This window comes from Cinclus cinclus, chromosome 6 (genome assembly GCF_963662255.1).
Source record: "Cinclus cinclus chromosome 6, bCinCin1.1, whole genome shotgun sequence".
NCBI lineage: Eukaryota > Metazoa > Chordata > Aves > Passeriformes > Cinclidae > Cinclus > Cinclus cinclus.
In genome coordinates this window covers 2,553,344-2,562,493 of record NC_085051.1, presented here as the reverse complement: position 1 = coordinate 2,562,493, position 9,150 = coordinate 2,553,344, and positions in this window count along the sequence as shown.

Sequence of the window (9,150 nt, the reverse complement as noted above, 5' to 3'; positions counted from 1 at the left end):
CACTGAATGGAAGTTCTCATTAGATACATAATTGTGCCTTTTGAGAGAGTGAAATAATTTAAATACTTAGGATAAAGTGATTTTTAACAAAGGTGAAGTTTTACATAGTATGTCTTTTTAATGTAAATAACACAAAACACAGTATTTCTTTGTGAAATATAAAGTCACAAGGCATATAAATTGCTGCCAACACATTTAGGTAGGTCATTGACTTAACATACCAAGGAGGAAATATGACAAAAGTCTCAGTCCCATTTCTAGCTAAGATATTACCTGGAAATTATTAGTGAGCAGCATGTGCATCCCACGTGTGGATCTGTCTCTGTGTGTGCCCCGTGCATCTGTAAGGCTTCCCTTTACAAAACTTCAGCAGGCTGATATTAAAGCTGACAAACATTTTGAGTAATACAAGGGACTCCTCCTACAAATCTGCATTACTTTGGCATTTTCCCCCGAGTCACTGAATGTGCTTTTGTAAAGTAAGTGTTAGAGAATGCAGATGGTACAGTGTTGTTTACCTAAGGTGAAGACATGGAGCAAAATTTCTCAGCTTTTCTTCCAAAATCTCCTATCAGTTCCGAGTACGTGTGACAGTGACTTGGCTAATGCAGCCAGCTGATAGGCAAGACAGAGCTTTGGATGTGCTACCTGACAGCAGGTAGAGAGAGGGCAGATAGAGGGTAGATATGGGGTAGATAAGGTGTAGGTACAGGGAGGATAAAGTATAGATTTCAGTCGTTGCACCCAACAGCAGGTTTGACTTGGGAATCCAGAGAAATGTTTACCTTGTGATTTTCTTGTGCCTTTTCCCCACAACCACTCTGTGCCTGTCAAGCTCCTGTGTACAAAACCTCCTTTTTCAGTTCTGTCTTCCCTTGACTCCAAGGCAAGTGTTTAACTAAGGGGAGCAGCTGAGGTAATCGAAGAATGGGCACAGCCTCTTCTGACAGGCTGTGGCATTGTGCTACCAGCTCCTTTTGGCATCTCCAGAGGCCCCTTGCTGGCTGGGATGGAAAGTCTGTGCCATCCTCACTCCTGCTCAGAGGGCTCCCCTCCGCAGAGATTGCAGAAGGAGAGGCTTTTGTTTATTGCAATTTTTCAAGCAGAACTTCCTACTTTTTAGCAGGCTACAAACTGAAACCACCAAACTCAGCAGGGAAACAATAGATTCATCCCAACGAAGACGTTCCCAATTCATTGCAAGAACCTGATCCTTACAGAAATTGTGACACACAGTCAAGAAAGCAGTAATGAAATTTAAAACGTTGTGCCTTTAATATGTCAAATAAGAATTCTTTATGTAATTTCTGTTGTGTCGAGGTTTTCAAAATATAAGTATTTGGAACATGAGAAGTATATTATCGTAGATAAGTCTTTTTCTCTGTTTGCAAAGACATTTCAAAAGCAATTTCCAGAGTGCAGCTGAATTCAATTTTCTGTAACAGTAGCTACAAGCATCTGGAAATGGGCATTCAGCTACACCAGATTTGATATGTGTGGTAGTACACAACTGGTTTAATATTTAAATTTAATAGTAAGTAGTGATGCTGTTCCAAACACAGCTTTTGGGAAAGTGCAAAAATAATCTTATACCATGCCAGTATTGGAAGGTGAGCTGCTAGACAAGTTTCTCTGAAACCACAAGGTTTATCCCATTAAAAATGTGGATGTACTACAAGAACTAAACTCAAACACATCCACTCACATGTATTAAACAAGTTTTTCTCCAGGATCATATATTAGAAATTTAGTTAAAGTGTTCTTCTTCTTTTGCCTGTGCTGAATAAGCATCATAACTACAGAGCACAAGGGAAATAGGGAAGAAGATGCTTTTATGCCTTTTAGAGATGGTGGAAGCAGGTCCTATCTCCCATGCCATCTCTTGGGATTTCTGTTTTCTCTTGTGAGCTACAACAGTGCAAGACCTGCCTACATTTCTTTTTTTAATCACACTGGGCACATGCTAGTGCTTATTCAATAATAAACGTACCTGCACAGAAAAAAAGAATGAGAGTGAATCCTCTTCATCTTAGGGAAAAAAAGCATCTCACATGGTGGAGGGATATGAAAACAAAAATTCCACCTCCTTTTTTTTTCAGGTTCTATGTAATATAAGCAAATGTTAGACTCTTTTTCTTTCCTCTCCCCACCACCACCAAAAAAAAAAAAAAAAAAAAGAGAAAAAACCCTGTATTTCAGCATCTGAGTAGATGGATCTTTCAGGACTATTGGGTGTCAGGAATCCTGGAGCATCTGCTGAAAATTTGTCTGCTTATTTAAACTCTGCCTTTAAACAATTTTGTAAGTTATCAGGCACATCAAACTAATTTACAGACCTCCTGTTCGTTTTAAAACAAAACAAAGACACTTTTTATGTTTTCAGCATTTTATTGCATGAGGATTTTCGGGACCTGCAGAATTTAATTTGAAAAGTCTTCCAGAGAAGTCAGTGATAGTTTAGACCAGGAGCAGCTTGGTAGGGAGAGAGCCAGAGGATCTTTGAGAATTTAGGAGATCTAGAGAATTTTTAACTGTGTATTCCTATATATATTCAAAAAATGTATTTTAATTTCTTCTGGAGTTGAAGATAAATGTAAAACCCAAAATATAGCAAGATTTAAAAAAAAAAAAGTCTATGCTGGCAGAGTCTTAGTCTGAATGTTCATATCCTCAGAATGTCCTCAGCACTTAGAGTGTCAGAGGTATTCTCTTAAATGGGTGAATTTTAGTGCACTTTCAGATACTTCTTTTGAAGTCAGGTTGAAACAGATGCATTAAAGAAAGCTCTTGCTGGAATTTTGGGGGACTGGACTTAGAGAAGAACAGAAAGGATGAAGATTTAGGTATGAAATCAAGCAGTTTTCAGTGCCTATATTTTGAGATAGTTTATTGTATGGAGAAAGCTGTAAACCTGTTTAAAATACATTGCTCGAGTGAAAATTTTCAGCAGTTCTTAGAATGCATTTATTTAATGCAAAGTAAGTCAGAGCTTCTGCTCACAGAACAGGACTGTTTGTGCAGGGCATCATTCTTGGCCTGGAACTTGCATGACTACAAAACAAATTTGGCTTCCTGACCTGTTTTAAATCAGTAGGACAGGGATCATTCTAGCAGGGCTTGATACCAGTTCTAGCTCCACTCTCTCCAGCTCACAGCCACAGCTGGAAACTGCAGCTGCAGCACTTCATTCCTGACCAGGGAAGTTTCAGTGCATCCCTTTCCTTTCTGGGCACATTCAGTATCTCCACACCAAGGTGTCTCAGCTATCCATCTGTGCAGTGAAACTCCTGCCACCAGCGTGGCCTTGTGCTTGGGAAAGGTGAGCTGACCACAGGGAGCCAGCTGGTCCAGCCTTCCTGCTCCAGCAGGGCCATCCCAGAGCACACAGCACAGGATTGTGTCCAGATGGGTCTGGAATATCTCAGTGAGGCAACTCCACTGCCTCTCTGGGCAGCCTGTTCAGTGCTTCATCACCCATGTAGGGAGGAAGTTCTTCCTTGTGCTCAGGTAGAGTTTCCTGTGCATCAGTTTCTGCCCGTTGCCTCGTGTGCTGCTGCTTGGCACCATGGAAAACTCCTCCCTTCAATACTGGCACACATTGACAGGGTCCCCTCTCAGTCATCTCTTCTGGAGCTGAACAGACCCAGCTCCCTCAGCCCATCCTCATAAGAGCTGCTCCAGTCCCTTTCCCATCTTTGTTATTGTCCCCTGGATCTGCTCCAGGAGCTCCTGGTCTCTCTTGTACCGAGGAGCCCAGAGCTGGGCACAACACTAATAAATAAATAAAACAACTCAGCCAAGACCAGATCGGGAGTCACAGAGAGCAGAAAGCATTTGGAAGAATTCTCCAGCACGATGAAATTTCCATTTATGGTTCTTCCCAACCTATATCCAGGACAGTTCAGCAATTTTGGAAAACTACTTGAGTGAGAATGATTTTGACAGCACGAGAAGGATTTTGACAGCACACTCGTGGAGGCAGTGGAGTAGTAAGTCCCTGTGTGTGGGAGTCTTCCCAGGAGCCACCTCAAAACCAGGGGGTTCATACCAGCTTGCCAAGGTTCATGGCTGAGGAGCTTCAAGCATCATTATCGATTCTCTAGCTTCAGACAAGCAAGTAGAACTTGTCCCAACAAAACAGAGGGAAAGAGGATGGAAGCACAGGCAGAGTAGAGTGGGTGGAGCCACAGTTACTTCAGGGGAGTTATTTTGCAGTCCTTGACTGTATAAATCTCAATGAAGTTTTAAATATACCCTATCCCAAACAGGTGTAAACCAACAGCAGTTCACGCAGAGCAACTGAATGATAACTCAGAAAATCATCAGAACCAACAAAAAATCAGTTTAAATAAGAATCTAAGGGCTTGAATATGCGCTATGCAAAGTAGCAGTGTTGACTTAAATTCAGAGAAATCAAAGTGGACAACTTGGTTCTTTAAAAGCAAAAAAACCCACATATTATAAAATTTAAATGGCGGGGATTTTACTTAATCCAGTCTGACAGGGGGAGTTTTAAAAATAAATAAACCCTCCCCTGCAGTGATTGGAACACAAAGCTGCAGAATGCAGAGTATGAATCCAACTTTGCCAAGTAAAATCTAAAGAGTAAAACATAAACAGTTACAGAGAGAAATACAGCTTCACTCATTATAAATTAATATATTTATTGTAACAAGATGAACATGTTTGTCTGCTGTATGCAGTTCCATGTAAATCAGAGCCCTTCTGTTGCCCCGTAGGTAATTTCTGTGGAATAACTGTTCATAAACTTCTCACAACCCATTGGTGTAGGCCTGACCTGAAGGAGGTTATCTGTGAATCTACAAACTTCTCTGGTGCAGCTGGAAAAGCTTGTATGTCCCAGGAGAGGAAGAGCTGCAATTTGCAACCCTCACCAATTTTAGCTGCCGGAGAGTACGTGAGGTCTGTCAGGTGCCTGGAGGCAATTGCAACTTCTGCTGAAGGATTCCTGGTGACTTACAGCTCCTGTCAGGCACCTGAAGGTAACAAGGATCCTCCTGGGTCGCTCGCAAACCCTCTGCTCACCATCTGACACTCCTACAGTTCCACATAGGCTGTGAGGCTCCAGCACCAGAGACCTCTACCAGCCCAGCAAGAACAGTATCATGGTCCTTTGTGGGGGCAAAAGCAGCTCCAGCACACAGCCCACCAGCATCAGACACACATTTTCAAAATCCTCTCACCAGGGTTATAACCAGGATGGGGAAAGGGAACAGCACAGAAGACCCTGAAATTGTCACTGTGCTAAAACATGGTCATCAGAGGTTCGTGGTAAAACTTGAAGGAAAGCAGGTTTCTTGGAGACTTCTTTGCAAAGGACCACCTTCCAAAGAAACAGCGAGGGTTCTGGCAGATGGAGGTTTCATGGAAATCTACAGCACATCAGCAGTGCATATTAACACACTGATCAAATGGCTTCATTGCTTTGAGGTTTCATTTCTGCAGAGCCCATGAAAACACCTTCATCTTCCACATGATCACTTCTGCAAACTATCTTGGGATAGTAAACGGTCTAGGGTAAGCTACCCTGTCTGCTGATACAACGGGGTTTTCTTTCTTCACGTCTAAGAGAATGCTGGAGGAGGAATTAATTTAAGCTACTCTCTAAAGCAAGAACTTGCCAACCTGGCTCCTCTCCAGACTGTGCTACCTTTACTACTGTGCATCTCGTGCAGGTTCCTCCAGCCTCTGCTGTTTTTCTCAAAGAAATACTGAAGGTAACGTATGAGAAAGACTTCCCTGACACCATTCTCCAGCATTCATCCAAAAGGAGCTATATTCCATGGTTTGCTCCCCTCCCCAAAGAGGAGGAACATGGCTGTGCCACTGGGCAGTGCAGGGCTTTAGGGGTTCCTGCACTCTGCAGCCAGAGAAACACTCCCACACTGCCTTCTCTCCACTCTCAGTCTCTAAAGGAGACCAAGCATCCATCACAGACTGCCCTCACACCCGTAATTCACGCTCCTGTTTCTAATTGGGGAGGGTGTTGTTTCGGGTGTCTGTAGGTGCCAGTCACACTCTGATTAGAAACTGGCCTGCGAAGAAGAGTTATTTTCAAAGAAGATCCTACACCACTCCCAGAGTGGAGGAGCCTTATCAGCTGCACGTGGCACAAAGCTCAACTGCTGCAATTGAGGACAAAAGCAGACGGAAATGAACCAGGAAAAAAAATAAAATTTAAAAAAAAAATCGAAGAACCACACATTTTTCAGTTTTTATAGTGCCGTTTTTACCATGGGAAAGTGGAATGAATTTAATCCTTAGCATAACTCTAAACTGCGCATATTACCTAGAGAAAGGGAGATAATATATTTTAGCCAACAATACCAGAAAAATCAATTAAAAAGAGGAAAAAAAAAAAAAAAAGCCAGACACCTCTGGCCATTGAAAGTGAACGAAATGGGACTTCAATGGCTGGAAAGCCTGGGGGAGGCGATGCGTTATCAGTCCCGGGTCGTTGTCTGCTGCTGTAATCTTGCCCCCACAAAATAAATCCCGTGTTAGGCTGCCCAAGGTGAACCTGCCCACGGGGGCATTTTGCTCGCTTTAAAAATAAAAGGCCAAGCTAAAAAGAAGATGGGGGGGAAACCACCTTCCAGTGCTCCGTCCTGGGTGAGAAATGGTGTCTCCGTGCCTCCTGCGGCAGGGCACACGCTGGCTCGGTGCTTACCTTTTTAAAGCCATTGAAGGCGGTGAGTGCTCGGTGCGAGGCGGCTCCAAGCTCGTGTGTCACCCGTGCGTGTCTGCTTCGCCATCCGCGTGTACGGCTCATCATCTGTCTGCTCGCAACAATAACTGCTAGGTTAGCAGCCTTTTCGCTTGTGAATGTAAATATTGTATCTGGAACACAATATTTGAAGCACAAAATACAGTGTTATTAAGACAGCACTCACACATCAATTCTTGTGTGACTATAATTTGTGAAATGCCTTAGGAGGGGCTTATAAATAAAGTATAAGGTGTTATTATGAAATACATTTTAACCAAATGCACAGAAATGTCTCATTCCTATTGAAATCAATAGCAAAACTCCCACTAATTTCCGTGGTAAAAAGAGGAGACCCTTGAAAATTGCTTTGTTACACTGAGCGAATACATCACAGCGGATTTCAGGCTTCACAAGTAATACGGCTCTGGAAGAAAAAACAAAATATTAAAAAAAAATAAAAGAAGGGTGAAAATGGGTATTAGAGGCTGTTCAGAGCACGCTGAAGATTTTCGTCCCCCACTCCTGCTGCTGGTTGCGGCGTCTGGCGAGGCAGCACGTCCGAGCCCCGCGGGCACACAGCATCCCCCTGCCCGCTCCCGGGCTGCGGGGGCGCTGCGGATGCTCCGGGAGCCGGCACCGGGGCTGGGCCCGAGCGAGCGGGGCTTCCAGGGCCCATCCCACCGGGGAGGTGCCCCTTGGCTGGGCTGGAGGCCGCCCGTGCCCCGCAGAGCCCCCGGAGCGCTCCGGGCGCCGAGTGCCCCGGCTCCTTCCCGATGTGCAGCCAGCCAGGGACCTCTCCCCGCCTTCGACCTCCTTCCACAGGGCACGGCAAGGAGCCAGCGAGCCAGAAATGTCTCCTCTCCGCCGCGGCCAGCCCGGCTGTCACTGAAATCATCTGCGGGTCCGTCCGCGCACACGCGGCTTTGTCGCACGGGGCCGCAGCCCTTGGCCAGAGAAAACCTTCGGAAGGGCTGGCGACAACACCCAGGAGGCCACCGGCGGCTGGACCAGGGGCGGTGGAGCTGCAAGGTCGGCAAAAGCCGGGAAGGGCAGGGAAGAGCTGTGGGGAGCTGCCCCTGCCCGCGCATCGGCACCTGCAGAAACAGCAACCAGCGCACAAAAAAAGTTGTCGGTCGGGGGGGGGAAGGGATGGGAAGCTCTTTTCCGTGCCTGGTTGAGCAGAAGTTGGCATTTCCATAACAAACTGCGTTCGTAGGTATAAACAGGATAATTAGCTGTAGAAGTGCTGGGTTTGTACCTGTAATTAATTGTCCCTGGAATCAAGTTAGCTGTGTGAGGAGGAACCTGCCTGTTGTGGTGTTTAATGCAATCTATCCCTTTCTTATAAATACCAAACGTGCAGGTCTGATAAAAATATATGCCAAAAAAAAAAACAAACCTGACGCTTCTTTGACATTTGTGAAAGGATGGCTTCCAGGTAATTGAAACTATATTATGCTGGGAATAACAAATACACTTAAAACTGACCAGTATCAAAATCACAGCTAATTTCTGCTTGCTTTATGCTCTTCATTTTAGTAACTATCATTTCAGGCTTTGAGCAAAGCTGCCCTTTTCCCCTAAAGGACTGGGAGTTTACGTGCATTTAATGTCATCTGCAGCACTGCAACCACCTCGGCAGCACAGCCCTGCTCCCCCAAGTCTGCAGTGAAGTGCTATCTGCAGTGACAAATATGCCAAAAGGAAAACATAACCAGCCTAGATGGTATCTTTGCTTTACAAAGACTGCTTGTGATGCCTTTGCTTTGACTCAAAACTCCTCGCACACTGGCTTTTTAATCATGAGATCCCTTTTTCAGCACAGCATCCAGAGTAACAACTGCAGCACAATGAGCCAGCTTCATAGATATGGGAATGTTTAGATTTCCCTGCCAGTGACTAAAGGCCTTTAGCTTTCACTAGCCAGTCCCAGCTCGCATTGTTGCTGCCTGTTGATTTGTCTTCTCTCATTATTCCTTGACATGCAGCTCTCCACCCACGCCCACACTAACAACCCTCACACAAAGCGCATTGAGGTATTAACCAGGTTACAAGTTCAATGGAAAATTACACTAAGATTGTGCTGTGTGGCAATATAAAGGGATGGCATTCACTCTCCCAAAGAGCCTGTTAAAAACACAGCTGGGTTGTTTTTTTCCCTTTTAAGCATCCTAACAAAAACAATTTTTAGAAGTCGGGGATGTATATCTGGGTGGATGCGTGTCCGTGCGTACTTTAGGTACAATGGGGACAGACAGACACAGGCGTGCATCGTGCCTCCACCTCTGCCTGGCACGGTGCAAACTGCCCTCTGGAAATTCTGCTGGATTCTGGAGTTCGTTTAGAGCATCCCCAGAAAGCCGAGCTAAATAAACAACCTCCTCCTGCTCTCCTCTGCAATTAGATACGTGAAGCTATCT